At 42.9% G+C, this 20,103-nt stretch overlaps 1 long non-coding RNA gene across 6 annotated transcripts in view; it reads right to left on the reverse strand.

The window, feature by feature from the left end:
* The window catches only part of LOC116278690 (uncharacterized), a 75,646-nt gene that overhangs the window by 35,599 nt on the left and 19,944 nt on the right, over positions 1-20,103 (reverse strand). For 5 of the 6 annotated variants that reach the window (XR_012077663.1, XR_012077662.1, XR_012077661.1 and 2 more), the window contains exons 3-4: positions 10,018-10,208; positions 5,201-5,325 (exon numbers count right to left, since the gene is read on the reverse strand). This is a non-coding gene — a long non-coding RNA (uncharacterized lncRNA). Of the gene's footprint in view, positions 1-4,765; positions 5,111-5,200; positions 5,326-10,017; positions 10,209-20,103 lie in introns of those variants that run through there. The other variant, XR_012077664.1, reaches the window with a different exon arrangement.

A 20,103-nucleotide genomic window follows, 5' to 3' on the forward strand; every position in this document is an offset into this window, starting at 1 on the left:
TCGGTTACTTGATTTTTTATTGTTGAGTTGTGATTTCTTCTTGAGCAGAGACATAGAAGGTTTTCTGGCTTGTTTTTAACCATAAAATTGTAAAAGAAAAAAGGTGACTAGATCACTGAAATGGAGGAAGATCCAGATAATCACACAGAGGTGGTTTCCAACATAAGCCAGAAAGAATTAGCAGGTGAACTTCAACTATCCGTATGGCTAATGTGAATCACCCTTCAGTCATCAAACATTTACTGGTGCCCTACGGAGCCAGCCCTCCTAAGAGCACGGGGATATAATGTGTTCAAAGAGTTCACATCAATGGAGAAGAAAGGCAGGGTTTTTTTGTCTGGCTTTTTTTTTTTAACAGCTTTATCGAGATATACTCCACATACCCACAGAATGTACCCATTTAAAGTATATAATTCAATGGGTTTTTGTGTATTAAATTTTGAGATGATGATAAAGTATATAAAATTTTATATACATATATATTTTATATACTTTATCATATATATATGATATATATATGTATAATGTGTAACATAAAAGCTATCATTTAAGCCATTTTTAAGTGCACATTAAGGCACAAGATTTGGGAGTATGCATCCCATAGGCTGGCCAGCAACCTTCAGTATGATTGAGGTTCTTCGTGCTACTTCAGGCGGGATGGTCAAGTTTTCTTCTCAAGTTCCTTGTGAGAGAAAGCAAACGCATGAGCCCTTATTGCTGCCTTAACTGTTCCCTTTGGTCAGAGGACAAATACTAGAGAGAAGCTGGTGAAGCATCTAAACATGCCCCTCCTTTATTTAGTCACTAATCATCAATTACTTGGTATGAAGGTCTTTAAATTAAATAGTAATTTTTTTGCCAAATTACTCATTCACATGGTTCAAATGTTAAAAAAAAATCTCAAAAGGATGCCAATTCCTCATCTCTCCCAACAAAGGACAAGCATTACTAGATTTTTTATTTCTGTTTTTTTTTCCTTCCAGAGATTTTAAAGCATGTAGAATCCAAGGCAAATACTTATTCTTCTGCCCGACTTTTATCATAAATGGTAGCATATTATGTACATTGTTCCACACCTTGCATCTTTCACTTAATATATTTGGAGAGCTTTCATGATGAGTTTTTGATCATCACAAACAGTAAGAAATCAAGACTTCTGATGGGAGTAATTTTTTAAAAGTATTTAGTTATTACTTGATGACTAATGTGTGAGTCATTTATAATCAGTGTCTACCAGAGCACACAAAAGTTCACAGCCTGAACACACCTGGGTGGAAAGAGACCCCGTCTCTACCTGAATTACGAGGCAATTGTGGTTGATTAGAGTGGATCTAAAAATACATGGCCCCTTCCCTCTTCCATCAGGGACATACTCCTTTGTATTTTGATCCCAACTTATTTTCAAAATCAGCATAGCTGTGGCTTGAACTGCTTCACAGACACTTCAAAAGTGAGGCAGTGGCTCAGAAAGATGAGAAATGGCTCCGTGGAGGCCAATCTGTATCCTAGAAAACTGACAGACCTCTCTGGGGAGTAAATGAGGAGCACCTGAAGGTGAGAACCGTTCACTAGAACACGAGGTTGTGGCAGATCCTGAATCAGTCGACCAGCTCCTCCAAGCCAAATGCGTCATTAATCAACAGGGAAAGAAATCACCTCCCCTGAGCGATGGGTATTGCGGGAAACTGGATTCAACTGCGGGAAAATCCACTTCCCCACCGTAGGTGGGCTATTCCTAAGCAGAGCTTATGATGATTGTCAGCTGGACGGCTCAGGATACACCTTGAAGGTGAATGGAATTAACTGCATCAAAGGAAAGAATGGGGTACCGAGAGGGAATATTGAGTATGAAAAGGGACGGAATTTGATAGCTCCCAACTGGTGAAACTCTCCTCTTGACCTTATGTGGGGAAGAAAACTAAGAAAATTGGAAAGTTTCATTTTTGCCTCAAACGTTCCATCTGTGGGCTTCTATGATAATATTCACCATCACCTATTAAATTATCCTCTCCTTGTCAAATTATCATGTGAGCCAGACCACCAGCTATCTCATTCCACCAGCCTCCCTTCATTCATCCATGGCATCTCGGCCCTCAGTCCTTTGATTGAAATAGATCATTCTGAAATGACCCATCTCCCTTCAGTTCTAATGAACTGAACAGGCTTCCTACAGGTGTGCACATCCTAACCCAGCGTGGACCCCGACCCCCAGGTTCTGTTCCCATCTCGGATGAAGGGAGCCCGCTGCCTTGTTCTGCAAACCTGCGTGCCTCTCCTTCCAGTCTTCCTCTGGCATGCTCAAGAATTTGCAGAATTTTAATATCTTCCCCAGATGTCCCACAACTGTGCCAATTAATGTTTTAAAAATGATCTATATTTTATTCCTTAATTCCATTAACAAATTTATGACTGAACAGACTTGTGGGTTTTTAACCAGAGGAAGAGAGTGCGATCACTAGAAACTGTCGCAACATATTCTTAAACCTCTAGTGAGAGCAGTTGGTTGGAGGTGCAGTGCCTGCCTGCGGATGATGCCTGCCTGGGGATAAAGTCATCTGTGCCACCTGCCCCGAAGCCCTGGCACAGCTCGAGGCGGGGAGACCACTGGGGTTTGTGAGCGCATTGTTTTGGAGAAAGATAATGTGGCAGGAGGTTGTTATTTAATAACCAGTTGCATTCTGAGCTGGAGAGTTAATCGCTACCATTCAGCAGTGATCGCTCCAGGTGAGAGGAGCGCTGCTTCACATTGGAGAAAGTTTGGAAGACAGAAAGCTAATGGGGCTGACGCAGAGGAAGCTTGACAAGAATGCCGTTTGCAGTTCCAATTGTGTTGGAGCATCAGTGTCTTCCTTTGAGTTGGGTGCTTTCAAGGTGGAAATTAAAACAAAACAACTTGATACTGGGGACAGCCCCTTTCTGGGCTTTACCTGTCTGTCATGTTTGAAAGTTTTTACCATCAGCCTGTCTAATTTTTGTAATTAGAAAAAGCAATTGACATTCTTTAAAACAACAGAAAAAATTTGTTCTTGTTTTATCATTCTTGCTTTTCGCCTAGCTCTGTAGATAGCAGTAGCAGCTCAGGGTTCAGGGATGTTTACCCGACGGTGGTAAACAGCAGATTTTTGCTTTTACTTTCTGACTCTGGGAGAGATGATTCGAATGAAGGCTTTTTCTAAGTAAGGCAGCAAAATCAAGAACAAGAAGATGGAGATAGAACGGTCATAATTTCTAGTCTGTTGGCGTTTGTCTCCAGCTTGTCTGTCGGTTCCCCAAAGCCATTCCATGTATGCTGCTGGGAATCAGCTCTGACATTAAGAGCCAGAGAATGCAATGTACAGGGATGGGAGTGGTGTGGCTTATGGAAGGGCAATCCAGTGATGCTGGCTCAGAGACACTGCCATTCAACCTTGCCTGCAGTTTTTATCACCCAGGGAGCTTCACAAGAGACTGATGATCCAGGCCCACCCCCGAAGACGCGGACGTGATTGCTCTGGATACATGTCAGCTGACTCTACTGTGCACCTGCAGTCAAGACCCTTCACCCTTCTCCTCCCGTCTCCGGCTCCTGCCGCGGTGAAAGCTCCCTTTCAGCGCGGTCTACGGGCCACCAGCACCCACAGCTTATGGGAGCATGTCAGAAATTCAGACTCTCAGGCCCCATCCCAGACCTTCTGGATCAGAACCTGCATTTTCACAAGATCCCCAGATGTGTGGTGTGCATGTCACACTTTAAGAAGCACTGATCTAGGCCTCAAAATCTCTAGCCCGAACTCATCCACAGTCTCCCAGGGGCCTTCTTTTCTCTGTTCTTTCCCATTTCAAGGCCATCTCCATACTGTTGAAGGGGTTCAGAATAAGCCACCGTAAAATTATTTTGAGCTGAGGCAGTTGAATTCCCGAAATCTGCCTAAAAGCAGAGTCTCTCAAAAGAACTCAGTGGTCATAAATCCCCTCTCGCTGAGCAACTCTGTTTCTTCTCTTCTCTGACCCAAAAAGACATTGTCACAAGACCATCATATCTCCCATCTATTCTCCTAAGGGCCCATTTGTCTTTCCAAAAAGTCGTTTGCTTTTCCATAAGTTCCCTTTCTCCCCCTCTTTTAAGAAGTCATTTGTCCTCCCAAAAGTACCCCTCTGCCCCTTCCTATCCCCCTGGTAAGATGGTATATAAGCCACAAATTCTAACCACCTCCTTGAGTCACATTTATTTGTGAACTCTCCTGTATGTATGTAATTAAATCTGTTTTTTCTTTTGCTAACCTGTCTTTTATGAGTTTAACTTGCATTCCCCCAAGAACTGAACCTAAGAGGGTAGAGAAAAAGCTTTTCCACCCCAACACTATGTACCTGATCATGTCATGCTGGTGCCCATAGGATAAAGCACAAACTTCTTCACCTGGCAACAAAGCGACTCAAAACCAGGCTCCTGCCTACTTCTCTAGACTTATTGTGTGTCCCTGGCTCCCTGGAACCCTGCTGCTCCAGCCATCAAAGCCCTTTCATGAATCTGTACATCTCCACAAACTGTTCACTTTAAACAGACTGTCTTTCTCCCTCTTCTCTTCCTGGGGGTCTCTCACTCTCAAGAACATCCCCAATGTTGCCCTATCCACACAACCTTCCCTATTTTCTTCCCAGAAAAGGTTCTCAGTGCCCTAGTCTGTGAATCCAACACCTAGCATGACGTCTAGTTCACAGGAGGTCCTCAAAAACTAGTTTTGTTTGAGTAAATGCACGGAAGAAAAGATGGATGGATTGACGGATGGGAGACTAAAAACTTTTATTTCCCAAATCTCTCCATCCATGAAAATATTTAAAGGTCAGTACCACCCTTAGCTTCAGGCAAGAGGGGCCTCTGTCCTGGGTTCTGAACGTCTGGGTTGTGTATATCACAAACACACACAATGAATGTTTTAAAGGACACATGGGTGCCTCTGTCACAGGGGGCCTCACAGGTGATGCTGGTACAGTCCCACTGGCAGCCCGAACCACCTGCTCAGGGGAAAAGCATAGCTCAGCCCCTAGGGAAACACTTCTTTACATCTCTTGCTCTATGTTCTTGAAACAAAAAGTGCCTGAGCTCAAGCGCCATGAAGGTTTGGGGTTGTACCTGTAGATGTCAGAAATAGACACAGCTTCAGAACAGGGGAGCATTTGAGCAGCAGAAGTGCTTAGGTAAGACAAACAAGTAATTAATTACCTTGTCAAATGCATTCTCCTAGACAGGACAAACATAAGAGATTCTTGCATAATGAAGCCTTCTTTGTGATGCTGAGGGTCCATTTTCTTGTTTCTCTTCATATTTCAATTTGTGGCCCAGAGGTACTGGAAAACATTTTGCAATAGTTAAATAATTCATATTACTCTTAAATTTACATACATATGGATCTAGATATAACATGCATGAAGCCTGGTAACAACTCCTGTGCTTGTAACTAGATGGACATTGAACACTAGAAATGGAAGTAACCCTGTATTTGTCAGCTATGTAATATGATTAGCTAAGGTTTCAAAATTAAATAAAAATTCAACTTTAAAAAACAGCTTCACTTTTTATACTTGTTAATGCTATTTTCTATTTTCCCTTTTAACTTTAATAGATATTCTTACTACTTTAAAAGAAAGTAACTTAAAAACATACGTTTCTGTTTTATCATCAAACAAAAATGTTTTTGTCACATTTGCTTTCATTTACTTTTTGATATAAATATATTTAAATTGTATTTACTTTTAAGTCCAACTGCATTCTATTTTTAATCTTTAAATCACTGGGAATAAATATAAGGCAAGATCGTGATAGGAATAAAAAACAGAAAGCGGAGCTCAGAAAAAAAACTGAAAAGAAAAAACAGTATACCTTCAAATAAGTGGTCTGTCTAAATTTTTTAAAGTTAAAAATAATAAAAGTGAGAAGACTATGTCAGGCATGACTCATTAAAAATTTGCCAGTGAGACATTATAAATTCTATATTTAATAAAGTTTTAATTACTGATCAAAACAATGAAAATGAGCAAGAAAATTATTCAAATAAAATCCACAACTTCAAGACGTTAGATGAAATCCCTGGGACCTCATATTCTTCACTACATGAAGTTTTAATTACTGATCAAAGCAATGAGAATGAAAGAGAGGACTGTTCATAACGAATTCGCAAATCAGAAGCAGCAAGTATAAGCCTGGCTTGTCCACTGGAAGATGTACGAAAATCCATTCATGAAATTTAGTAAATTGGATGAGAAAGATGAACTCCTGGAGTGTGAGTCATTTATTGTAGGATGATCCTAAAAATGGCGTCAAACCCTCTCTGACAGAATGAGAATGTTTCTAGCAAAACAAAATCTGATTCAAATTAGCTAATACGATTTTTCATTAGATGAGTATGGCAGAAAACTCAGTATTTAATTTTACACCAACATTCTTTCAAATGGGAAAAGAATCTCTAAAGCAGGTTTTCATATTCCAAGGAGAAAAGAAAGAGGATGTTGTTACATAATGTGTTACATAATTCACAACCAATTTTCAAGATCAATTTTGACCGATGAAGTTATTTGTGACCAAAAATATTTGGACTTTTTATTAAAATAATACACAATGTCACTCATGCACATATGAAAAAAGTACACATGCAAGCACCAGAAATTTAAAAACAGGCTGAAAAAAACAGCAAACCACCAATGGTGTTCAACAGTGACAAGAAATGGCAGTTTAGAACACTGTTGGGATGTTCTAAAAAATATTGCTTTGGGGTCCAATATTTACCCAAGAGTTATGGTATGTTTTACAGTAGTAACAGCACGGTATTTATGGAAAGCAACACAATTTTTCTAAGTTTAATAGAAAATAATTCCAATTTTTATGTTAGGATGGCCAAAAATGTAAGATGGGTAAAAATAATATGACAAATAACCCCCATCTAGGATGAATAATTTAAGATGAAATTATTAATTTAGTAGATAACAAAGTGAGAGAATCAATCACACGTAACATAAAAACACAAGTAAACATTGCTCAGGGAAACTAGCTTCAATGCAACCGCTGACAAAAGCCATGTGGAACAGCAAACATTTGCTGTGTGTGTTGTTGAAGAAGAAAACAAGAACATATTGCATTGTTTTCACACCTAGAAGTACGGTTTTTGATTTAAGTAAGAAGTGGAGAAATAACTTTCAATTTTAGGCATTAATCTGAAAGATTGTTGAGAGTAAGTCTATGAAAACGGCACGGATGTAGTTGGTAAGGAAAAAGGTGTAGGGACCAGAATTTTGCCAAAAATTCAGAAGCATCCTACATGGAGCTCACAGCTTGGATTTGTGACTAGGACACATGGTCTCAAGTGGGTCCCTAGTGATGTGTCCTTCAGAATAATTAAGCAAGTATAAAAAGTATTTTCTGGATCTGCCCCAAATGGGAAGAGCTTGATCAAACATACATCAAATCTGACCTTACAGACTCTCTCAGGCATGCAATGGGAAGGCCAGCGAAATGCTGTCCAACAAATTAGATTTAATTTAAACAAAACATGAGAAAAGCTCCACCAAAAGCTCCAGCAAAAAAGCAAATGGGTAGAAAATGAAATAACCTTGAATTTGCATTATCCACTGTTGTTCAGTATATATTATTGCTTGCTCTCAATAATATTACCAGAAGCTTCCAAAAGAAAAGAATTATGTAGCTACTTTATTTTTTAATTATTAAAAAGTATTTTTTGAAATTTTAAAGAAAATGGGTTTTCATAATCAAAAGAAAATACATATGAAATATGTGGCATTCCATTAACATATAAAGAAATTAGAAAAAGGAAAAAATAATTGGATAACTAAGAAGATCTATATAAAATAACTCCCAAATTAGTTTCTATAGAGAATACTTTCTGGTCACTGTGGATTGAGAAACAATCTCAGCTGAGAAGAGATGTGAAAAAAATTGAGCAATTAACCAATATTTTCAGTTTTCTTTATATTAACCCAGCACTGAAAGATTTGAAAGAATAAATTAAGAAATATTAAATCAACCTAGACACTGCTTTAAGAGTTGGCTAAAATAACAGTAAGTGATAGTTATTTGTATGATAAAATATTTTCTGTAATAATCATCACATTTGATTCCATTATAATTTGTGAACGTGGTATGTGCAATTCGTGATCCATTTTGGAGTCTAACTATTGCATGAAGTTTATTGATGACTCCAGTAGTTCCTACTTCACAGAGCAAAGTTCCTCCAACTTGAAATTAATAAAAGGCTAAGAACTATGATAACTCAAGAAATGTCTGATTTGGCATTATTCCATATAAATATAAGTTATATGAAAATCTTTATCATGACAATAGTTAATAATTTTGCCAAAATAAAGATAAGAAATATACATGTTCCGTCCTAAGTATATAATTTATGAATTATACATGTCTATTTTATTACTCACTCATCCATCACTGACCCATCAGCAAAATGTGTGGACACACACAATAATTAAATTTGGTCATCTTTCATCTTTTGTCAACTTTCTTTTATGCAAAAAGTAGTCAAACATACTTATTTTATAATATGCTAATATTTAACATACACCTAAATTTTTAACATATTTAAACATTTTTTAAAATTGTCCTTATATAGGCGTAGCTCTCAAGTGAGGAGGATGGAACACCTTTGGTTTAACAGCTCGTTAGATGGAAGGTATTTTAAATGATCGTCACTGACATACGGTATGAGGGTTTCCACTTGCGCTCTTGTGCTGGAAATGGGCTTTTTCTGACCCAACGACAGAGACATTTTCCTCAGTTCATCCAGTGACATTCCTAGAACTCCAACAGCCCTTTCGTTTCTCCTCACCTTGACTGGTTTTTAACTCAGTGTCTGTGAGGTGGAAATGGGGGTCGGGAGAGTACCCAGCACTGGCCTGTCCCACAGACCCCTGGGACTCAAGTTTCCCTGGCGGAGTACTCGGCGCCTGTCCCGGACCCTTCAGCTGACCTCCTGTCTGCCGATGGCTTCCATACAGCTGGCACCTCCACCCCAGGTGCCCCACTCCTGCAGGACATGGTTGGGAAGATGGCCCACTTGGGGCACCCCAGTGACTGTCTCTAGCTTCAGTTCATTAGTCTCAAAGCCCAGCATGGACCCCTAGACCAAAGCTGTGTGCTTGCAGCACCATGGCTGACAGCTCCCCATGAATATCACGGCTGTGGTGGGGAAGCGGGGTTTCCCAAAATTCCGTCATGGTGGGGTCTGCAGCAAGCTTGCAGCTGCGCCTTGGCGTCCTGGCCAAGCCCAGACGCCCCCTGTCTAGAGCTGGCCTCTCCTCTTCTGTGTAAGTTTCCTACTGCTGCTGGCAACAAGTGACCACACACTTGATGCCTTAAAACCACACAAATCTATTTGGAAGTCAGAAGTCTAAAATGGGTCTCACTGGGCTAAAGTCAAGGTATTGGCAGGGCTGATTCCTTCTGGAGGCTCGAGGGTAAATCCATTTCTCTTGCCTTTTAGGTTTCTGGAAGCTGCCCTCACTCCTTGTTCTGTGGCCCCTTCCATCTTCAAAGCCAGTAATGGCTTGTGAGCTTTCCTTACACTTTTTTTTCCTGGCTTCCTTTTCTACTCACTGGGACCAAGGGAAGGATTTGGTGTGACATGGCTTGATTCCTACGCCTGTCCCTGGACTGTGGTCAGGGAAAGGGGTGGCGTAACTGGCTCAGTCTGCGTCACACACGTGTCCATCCCTCCAGCCAGAGAGGTGGGATGCAGTGATGAGCAGCCCTCAGCAAAGCACAGGCTGAGGTAAGAGAAGTTTTCTAAAAGGTCTCAGGTTCTCTTTCTGAATGGACAAAACAATAAATACTACAAATGTCCATTATTTTAAACCATGGGAAAATACTAAAAATTCATAGTAAAAATATCACGTACAATCCTGGGATCCCAAAACAGCTGTAATGAGCACGACGGAATGTTTCCTGCAAGCCTTTTTTTTCCCCTCTAGGCTTTTTATTTCCCTCTAGGCTCATGTGCATGTTGAATATAGTCTTACCAGATTGTATAGGCAATTTTGCATCCTGCTCTTTTTACTTGAAATTCTAACAGAAGGATTTTCTCAATGTTATTTCCTTTGACTCTGTGCCCTGCACAGTCACTTCCTTTCCCTCTCGGCTCTCTGGCAGCAGAATTTGTGGGCTGCACATATAAAGGGAAGGAGTAGGGGCTTTTCTGATCCGGGGGCATCTGAGCAAAGAGAGGAGAAAGAGGGATTAAAAGGACAAGCCTCTGTGACCTCACAGAGCTGCTGAGATGAACAAACGACATATTACATGTGAGAGTGCCTTGGAAATGGCTTACTGATCAGAGTTATAGTCACTAATCACCAAACGCATTTTTGCCCGTTTTTAAAATAACTGTATCCACCAGAGAGTCCTGAGTGCCAGAGGGAAGTCGTGCTCTCCCACCACAGCGTCCTGCAGGGAAAGAGCGATTTCCCAGAGAACCCACGGATTTGGTGTGGGGGGTGTGGGGGTAGGGGGTGGCAATAGAGTTTTCCAAAAGCACTCTCAGCTTCAGGTGAGGAGAGGACGCTATTCTGAGAGCTGCGGATAGTACACGCATCCTAACCCACAGGCTTTGAAGCTGTTTAATTGAAATTCACATCAAAACCTAATTCTGGTTTAGCTCAACTTTACTATGAATGATGAAAATAAATCCCTGGGTCACACAAGGATAGTGAATGAGTAGAGCTCGTTTGCTGGCACAGAAACAACATTTCAACTGGAATTAAATTGTCTTCTTTTAGCAGAACTAAGTTTTCTGTCATTCTCTGACTTGGATTTTCTTTTTTCCCCAAGATAACATGGACAGGACCCCGGTGTTGTCAGAGACTCAGAGAAGACGCTCGTATGTGCAGCCAAATCTGGCTACAGGCTTCCCTGGTATCCAGTGGTCTCTGCTTTCCTGGAAGAACAGAGCCCGGGGAAGGCGGGGTGCCCCATCCTCCATCCTCCTCCCGCTCCTCGTCCTGTCTGTCCCTCCACCAACAAGTTCTGCTGGTTCTACCTCCAGATTCTCCTCTGCTACCACTTGTAAGTAGACCACACTCGTCTTACCTGCACCCCTGAAGGTTAGCCTTACAAGAGCAAGACTGACCTTGGAAAAACCACAACTGCAAGCACCATTCCCCTACTCACGCCCCTCCCACGGCTTCCTGTTGCATTGAGATCAAAATCCCCACTCTTTACCACGCTCCTGGCCCTGCCAGTGCAATCTTTCTGAATCCGCCCACCAATCTTCCTTGCCCCACCCACTGTGCCTTCTTTCTGGTTCCTGAGCACCCAAACGGCTTCCTGCCTCCGGGCCTTGGCACCTGCTCGTGCCTTGCCTGAGCTGCTTCTCCTCAATTCATCTCACCAAGGACTCGGATTGTTTAACTCTTGACTCAAAGTCAAGATCATCTTTCTTAAAGCTTCCTTGGCTACTTCCTGTTGTATTGCATTTCTAGTACATTCACTCTTGGGCGGAAGTTCGTTTTTTTAATTCGTGCGGGCTTATCCTCTGTCTCCCCAGCTCGAAGTAAGCTCCTTGAAAGCAGGGATGCTGTTGATTTCAGTCAACACTGTTTATCAAGAACCTGCTGGATATTTAATAAATATTAGTTGGAGGAAAGAGTGGATGAATGTCCAATTCTGAAAAGATACGGTTTTTATTAGATGTGGAGAATGACATTTTGGAGAATCAGTCTCATGCCAGCCAACGCCCCCTTGGCTTTTACGAAGTAGTTTCCTGCATGTCGCGCTTGCCCTTGAGCTGTGAAAGGGTTCCCTTGGCATTCACTGAGGTCAGGCGAGGGAAAGTCTTATTCCCAGCGAGGAAAAGAGAAAGAATCAATCTAACTAAAATGTCAGTTGCCCTAAGGTGTGAAAAATATTTTAAAATTCTCCATTTGCTCTTTTCCTTTGTCCAAACCTTTTCTCCAATTATGTTCATGCCTGATAAATGGAAGAAGAGGGGTTTCCAAGAATACCACGAAACACAGCCAGCTAGGTGTGGTTTATGGGCTTCAAGCGTCTTCCTAACTCACGGTGCCCGGTCAATTGGAAGCAAAAGTGGAAAAGTGGGGAGAAAAGGGCAAATTTAAATTTAGTGCCCAGAAGCCTTCTGAAAGGGAAGGGATCAAGACCCCAGACTCTCCTTTCTGAAGTTCAAAATATCTGAAGGCTGCCAGGTGGGCCTTCTGATGGGGAAAGTGGCCCAAAGCTTCTTCTGGCTTCACATTTCTGCCTCTGGGAACAGACCCCACCCCTCTGGCCAGGCCTGGGGAAATGACCCATCCTAGGCCAGTTATAATCCTTCATCACCCGGACTTCCCTGATTGGCCCAGGGATGGTCACATGATCCTATTTACCAGGCCAGAGTCCTTCCCTGGAGCGTTGCTTTCTGGAGCCAGAGGGAAGAGTCCTCCGTGATGGATGTCAGCCCGGAGGGGCTTGAGACCAAGTTCCCTGCAGAAAGTCCCCTTGTTGTCAGAGGGATCAAACTACTAGCAGAGGCAGACAGACAGATTCCCTAGGGTGTCTGGGCCCAGAGCAGGAGGAGTCTGTGCCCACTGTGTGGCCCCTGGCCCACCTGGGCTCTCCAGCACAGCAGCCTGGGGCCAGCTTCCCACCTCGAGTCCCTGTGGCTTTCTTGTTCTCTGCCAGGGCTTCCTCCAGCTGGCACAACCCAGAAGTGCAGAAAAGTTCAGATTCGCAGGGGCAGCTCTCGGCAGCAGGGGAAGAGAGGTAGTGGATAAGCACCCCAGCCTCCCCAGCCTGCACTGGAAGATTTTGAGGCTGGTCCGGCGGCTTCTCGGGGTCCCTGCGTGGGAGCCCCGTTGCCCACCGCGGTAATTCATCAGTCACACAGGTCCTCAGGCTGTTCTCGCTTCTCTGTTTCCCTTTCCCCTACACCCTCACTTGGGCTTTCTAGAAACACCTACACAAATGACCTGCAGCCACGTCCTTGTCTCAGGCTCAGCTTTTGGGGAACTCAAACCAGGAGTCGCCCAGCTATGATCATCCCCAAACCCAGCCTGTCTTTGCCCTTTTGAGGGCCGGGTTGCCTGAACCTAAAAATTCCGTTTCGGCCTAAACTTGTGGGATTGAATTTGGCTTCTGTCACTCTCCAGGAATCCTGAAAACAAAACAAAAACAAAAACAAAAAAACTACTGGGTAAGTCACTGCAGAGAACCGGCTTTGAGGGAAGGGGTCATTTGCTGGGGGCGGGAGGGGCGATGGACTCCTGACCTTGCCCGAGTGCGTGTGAGAACAGCAGCCCTGGGAGCACGGGCGGGTGGACACAGCCTTGTGTGGGGAGGGAGCTGTCCTTCTTCCCAGCAGGAGGAGCCTGTGGCGCCAGCACAGCAGCGAGAGCCTGAGCCCCACTCACGAGGTGCAGCAAGATGTTCCACAGGGCAGCAGGGCTCTCCCCAGACTGCGTGCGGCTCCAGGCCTCGGGGCCAGGGGTGAAGTGGCACTCCTCCTGGGGCAGCCAGCTTGAGGAGGCGGGTCTGAGTGCCCGACAATGGCAGAGGCAACCGAGTCATGAAGCAAAGGGGCACATGGCCCTTCAGGCCTGACCGCTCACGCCCAGGGAGGTGGGCAGGCAGGGACAGGGTGCTACCTGCTGGGTCACTGCTGGGCCTGTAGCTTACATCCTAAGTGCTGCATTGTCCACAAAAAGAACCATGGCTTTCAGCTCCAGGATGGCTAGCAATAAAGCACTTTCGCCCCCATTATCTGACTCTATCTTCTCAAATTAGACTTCATGTACATTTCACAGAGGAGAAAGCTAAGAATCTAGGAAGTGAGGTGGCTGCCAGCCCCCCCATGGCCAGGAGGCATCCCTAAAAAGAGAAAAGAGAAAGAAACCTCCAGAGCTTGGGCAAGTCTTTCAAGTGCATAACTTCACGGTCAGTTCTCCCATTCAGCTGAGTGCGTATTTACAGATTGGAAATTACCACCAAATGTGTAACATTTCACTGTTTATTTGTGTGAACTTATTTGTGTTATTTTGTGAGCTATTTAATTAGCTGCTTAAAAATTGAGAGAGTGACTCAGATGCAAATATACCTGTAGGCGTAAATCCACCATTTGTCCATTTGTTCATTCAGATAATCAACAAATAAGCCCTAGGAATTTACTTGGATTAAGAGCCCAAAGTCTTCTTGAGATGTCATTTTTTTTCAGTGCTTATTTCACTTTGGGTTGCTAGGAGATAAATTGGTTTTTTAAAAAAAGCAATTTGCATAAAGACCAGGAAAGCATTTTAATAATGTCAATATACAGCCAAATGGACTAACGTGCTAAAGTGACTATTTTTCACTGGATAATTAAGCCTCCAAATTTAAATGTTATAAAAGAGATATACTTGTATTCCGTGGAGGTCTACCCACTTAGGTAGCTAATTATTTCTTAAGAACAACACTGAGTCATGTTAGACATCTTCTTGCTAATCTAATAATATTAAACTACTGGGAGATGGTTCCTATCCTATCACACAATCAGGAATGGAAAGCGGGGAGGGTTTTAATTGCAGAATTGTGAGAAATTCATTTTTCTAATCACTAGCACAAATCTGACAGTCTGTCTGGCAGCCAGGAACTAAATTAAAGAAGTTTTCTCTCCCTGATACATATGCTGTAAATCTCACTAATTCAAACTGATGGGGAGGAACAGCCAATCTATTATGGTGAAATATATTCACTGTAGGGCTTATTCAATACTTAAAAAATTTTTTCAAGTCCAAATAGAATCTTGAGTCTGGCACAAAATGATATAAAAGTGTTAGGCATTATTATTGTCTCAGTATAGGTACATAGACCAGAAGAGTTTTTAAATTTCTTTAAAATGGTATGGTAAGTTGATTGCAAACGTTTACCAAGAGAATCAGATCGTCCTTTCAACCCTGTACACTAGCCTCTCCACATCCTGACTTTACTACTTCTCACAGCCACAGGAGGGGTCTTTCCCCAGCCTTGGCTCTGAGCAGGACTATTGCTTTGACCAATAGACTGGGGTGGAAGTGACACTGGGTGAGCTCAGAGCTTGGGCCTTGAGAGGCCTTGCAGCCCCACCTCCACCCTCTTGGCACGCTGCCGCCGCCATTTCATACAGCCCCAGCTGGCACTCCGGGGAGGAAAGGCCCTGTGGAGAGAGAGGCCCAGCTGACGAGCAGGACCAACTGCCAGACTTGCAGGCCCCCTTGGACCAAACAGCCCCGGGAAAGCCACCGACCACTGGAGCCACGTGACCGACTCCAGGAAAGCCCAGCAAAGCTACCTGACTGAGCCCAGCCCGAACTGCTGACCGACAGAATCATGAACAAACAAAACAGCTGCTGCCTGCACCTGCGAAGTGTTGGGGTGGTTTGGAATGCAGCAGTAGATAACTGGCACAACTGGGTTTTTAGATAAATGTAGACAATTCAGGAATAAAAACAGCACAATAAAGAAAGATACCCCTCACAATCTTACCTCCAACGTTAACTACCCTCAGCACGTGTAACTCTTCTTCCAAACTTGTTTCTGGTGTTTATTTTTTACATGATGGGAACATATTAACATTGTTTTATAAATGTGCTTTTTAATCATCCCATCTGAATGTTTTTCTGTATCAATAAAATAGTCTTTGTTCAGAGTTCTTTTGTGTGATGGTCAGTCGGGTACAGTCACAAGAGGAGACACAGGAGAGGCTCAGGAAAACACGGCTGTTGTACTCACAGGTCCCAGACACAGGAGGCACGCCACACCCCGCAGGGCCACACGGGAAAGCACCAGGGTGGTCAGGAGGGAGGGGGGGCAGGAGCCAAGGGAGAGCCAAGGCCACAGCTTTTATCAGAGTTCCTTTGGGAAAGGAAGGCAGGGCACGGTAAACAGCTAAGGTAGGATTGGCAACTTTGAATAACTTTGGCAGGCTTTAGGCTATGGGGATGGTCTCCAGTTGCCTGGTGCCTGGCCCTGGGAGAGTAGGGCAGAGGACAGACAGAGGACATAAGGCTCTCAAAGAGCCTTTTGCTTTGCTATCTCTAAGAACTGTCTAGCTCTAGGAGGGGCAGCCTCTTCCCAGCTGACAAGGTTTCTTATGATGTCAAAGCACCATAACATGCAGAAAATAAAATAGATATATAGACAATACAATCTTCAGCATCATTTCAAATAATGGCTTTGTATAACGTCTTCACATAGGTCCTCTAGAAAACACAGCCTTAGGCAAGGATTAAAGTCCTGATAACTTTATGCGGGAGGTGCAGACCCAAGGCCCAGATAGTGGAAAGAAAAGAGAAGAAAAACACAAGGTAATATACACAGTGATGGGTCACCATGCTGGTCACAATTTCAGGATGAGCTGCAAACAGATGCAACAGGTCCCTCAACAGACATGTCCCCTCAGCATCGGAGCTTCCCAGAAGGGCTACGAGGAGGAACCTCACCATGAGTAGTTCCCAGAGGGGAGCAAGAGGACAGGATGTATCCACCCCACTCCCTCCTGTGTCCAGCCTCAGGAGCTAACCCTCCCGCAATGCTCGGTGCTGTTTGCTGAGGAAGTTCTGGCTTGTGGTGCTTCGTCTAAGGTCAGTAACAGGGGGCGATGTGTGCAGGTGGGACGCCAGACCCAAAGGACAGAAAGAAGCCAGCCGTCCAGGGAGTCTGAGGAGGCTCACAAGTCTGCGTCCAGGACGTGCATAAGCACAACTTTTAATCCCTGTTTTCACACCTATCATTGTACATTTAGTTTGTTTCCAATTTTTCTTTTATCAGCAGGGTTGTGATAAATACTCTTGTAAGTTAACCTTTGATCTTATCTATGACTATTTCTTTGGCCTAAATTCCTAGAAGTGAAATTGCTGGGTCAAAGATTATACATAGTTTAGAGGTTTTTGATCAATATTGCTACCCAGACAGGTACTGTTATGTCTTATTTAGTTTCGGGTCCTATATTTTTCTTGTTAAATATATACCTCTGTATTTTATTTTGTATTGTGACTATTGTGAATATATCCCCTAACTAGTCAGTATGTTTGCTGTTTTATCAAAAGGATTTTTTCTATAATCATGTTTTAATTTAGTTTTAAAATGTTATTACATTCACATGGTTCAAACTTTTACAATTTTAGAAAAGTTATATAGTAAAAAGTCTCCACCAAGATCCCTCACCCCTGGAGACACAATGTTGTCAGTTTCTTATCTAGGTATTTAGAGACAATTCATACAGACGCAGATAAACACATGAATCATTCTTGTTATGTGGTAGCAGTTCTTGTCCATCTCACAATGTACCTGGGAGATTACCCCATATTAGTAACTAAAGAAAAGAGTCCATCTTTTTTCCTAGGTTCTCTGGCACAGGTTGGATACCACAGGGTATCCAACCATTCCCCTGTGGACGGGCATTAAAATGTTTCTCATCTCCTGCTATTTCAAAAACAAACAAACAACACGGCAGTGAATAGCTGTAAGCATACCATCTCACATACATGTGAGCGTATCTGTATGCTATGGGGTTCACTGATAGGTCAAATGGACATTTGCAGTTTTGGTAAATTGGGCTAGACTGCTCTCCAGAGATGTGGTAGTTCCCAACAGGAACTACCAGAAGAGTCCTCCAGCCCCGTCTCAGGGACTTCTCCACCTTAGCCAGGCTGGCAGGCGAACAGCAGACTCTCCGTGTAGTTTTCGTTTGATTTTTCTTATTCAGAGTGAGGCTCAGCACCTTTCCACACATGTAAGAGTCATTCCTATTTCCTTTTCTGAGAACTACTCTTTCATGTTCTTTATCAAGTTCATTAGGTTGTGTGTTGTGTATTTCTTTAAGGAACAGCAAGCTTACTAAATTCTCTTTTTAGTTCTAATAGTCTGCTGGTTGATTGTCTTGGATTTTTCAGGTAGACAGCTACAATACCTGCAAATAATTACCACTTTGTCTTCTCCTTTCTAAAAGGCCCATCTAATATTCTTCTCTTTTTCTGTGTGTGTATTTCTACATTAACTTCCAGTTTCCAGCACAGCCCTAAATAATTGGGTAACAGTGGCCACTCTTGTCTTCTACCTGACTGTAATGAGAAGGCTTCTAGTATTTCACTAGTAAGTGGTATGATACTGATCGACAGTTTAAGACAGACATTCTTTACCATTTTAAAGGAGGGTCTTTCTATTTCCAGTTCACTGCAGTAGTGTTTAAAAAATGTAATCAATATTGGATATTAAATTTTATTTCAGATATGCAAATAACCAGTTTTTTTTTTGGTCTAATGATAAATTATATTAATAGAGTGCCTCATTCTAAACTATCTTTCCATCCCTGGAACGGTGTGTTAGGCTTTAATGTAGTGTAAGACTCAATTGCCTAGTATTTTATTTAGGATTTCTGCATCTCATATACATTCATATGAGAATTTACTACATGGTTTTTCTTTTGTTAGTATCTCTAAAGTCTGAGTACGACAAGCTATTTGATTGTTCTTAAGCAGTCTTGAACTTTAAGCATTATTTTGCTTTTTCAAACCTGCGTAATTATGTCCCCGCCTCTTTTTCCACAACTACCATCACCTGTCTGCAGAGTGTCAGCAGAGAATCCACTTATTAGCACTGTATGACCACAGGCAAGTTCCTTAATCTCTCTCAGCATCATTCTCCTTTTTTATTTAAAAAAAGGGAGAGGGGTTAACAATAAATGCTGTTTCATGGTGGCAGTGTGTTGTGAACATTAAACGAAATAATGTTTATAATAGCCTTTACCACAGTGTCACAGAGTAAGTGCACAGAATGTAGAAGATACTATTATTATTATTATTATTAGGCTAAAGGTCTTTCTTGATAACCAGCCCTATCTGATGGAAGCTTATGTCGATACTGTACTTAGTAAGTGCTTACTGAATGCTCAAATAAGATGTTTGTGAAAATACATTGGAAACAAAAACACTATGCTGATGTTAGCCACTGTCAGAATGGTATTGTCTGGCGAAGAAGTATGATTCACATTATGCTGCTCTTTTGAATGGCGTGGTTTACAGGACCACACTGTGACACAGCACAGAGATTCACTGCATACAAATATTAATTGGGAGGCACAGAAGGCCTCGAAAGTTGTTCCATTGCACAGTTTCAACGTGTCTCTGCAGTTTTCTCACACTAGTAATTTTAATGGAATACGGTTTTCCCCCACATACGGCCCAGAGATAAGTAGTCTCAACAGAATTGGCCTGGGCCGCCCCACGCTTAAGAAACAGCACTTCCCAGGGACTAGGAGCCCGAGTTCCAGGACTGGGGGGGGGGTGTCTTGTGTCGTTACCTGTGAACCATGAATGATGAGGATAGAAGCCATCTCATCTGTGAGAACTGAACAGTGAGTTACTAAGGGTGAAGCATTGGATGAGTGTTCCAGGTCATTCATGTCAGTCCTATTACTGCTCCCCACGCTTGGTTATCATCAAGAAGAAAGATGACGTGTGGGTGGGTGAGCGAAGTTTGGGGAACTGTCTATAGCTGGTTTTCATCAGGGATCCTGGTGCCCAAATCTCCAACAAGCCGGCCATTTGTTCCACCTGGAGTAGCTGGCGGGCAGCGGGGCCCAGAAGTGAGGGGCCCAGGCCACATGGATTTGTGGGGAAGATCCCTCCTGACAGGGGCAGTGGATGGCTGGCTGGATACCTTTGCTGACAGAAACCTTACTGACAGAACCCCTGTCCCCACAGTTCTTCCTACACTCTGATTTACTTAAGTCTATAGAAGATTAGTATCTCTGTATCAAAGCAAATCTTAGTCTTGACATTGCAAGTGTGGTTGTCAATACTCACACATGTGGAGCTGCCACAGGAAAGCAGAAACCCCCAAACACAGAGGATCGATCAGCAGATGCATTCACGATGGTCTTGCTCACTCTGCTGTTGTCAACTTTTCTTTGTTTAAACCAGCCTCCTCCCCTTTCATGAGAATCGTTGGTGCCCAACGCGGAGACGTGGACCTTTGCATTTCACAAGTCAGCGAGCTTTCGTTTCTGAGCAGGCCGCAGGCTCACCCGTTTTTTCACGAAGTGACAGCTGTAATCAAGCCCTAACAAATGACCGTCCTGCACAAAGAACTGCAAATACAACCCT

The sequence above is a fragment of the Vicugna pacos genome, chromosome 11 (genome assembly GCF_048564905.1).
Source record: "Vicugna pacos chromosome 11, VicPac4, whole genome shotgun sequence".
NCBI classification, from domain to species: Eukaryota; Metazoa; Chordata; class Mammalia; order Artiodactyla; family Camelidae; genus Vicugna; species Vicugna pacos.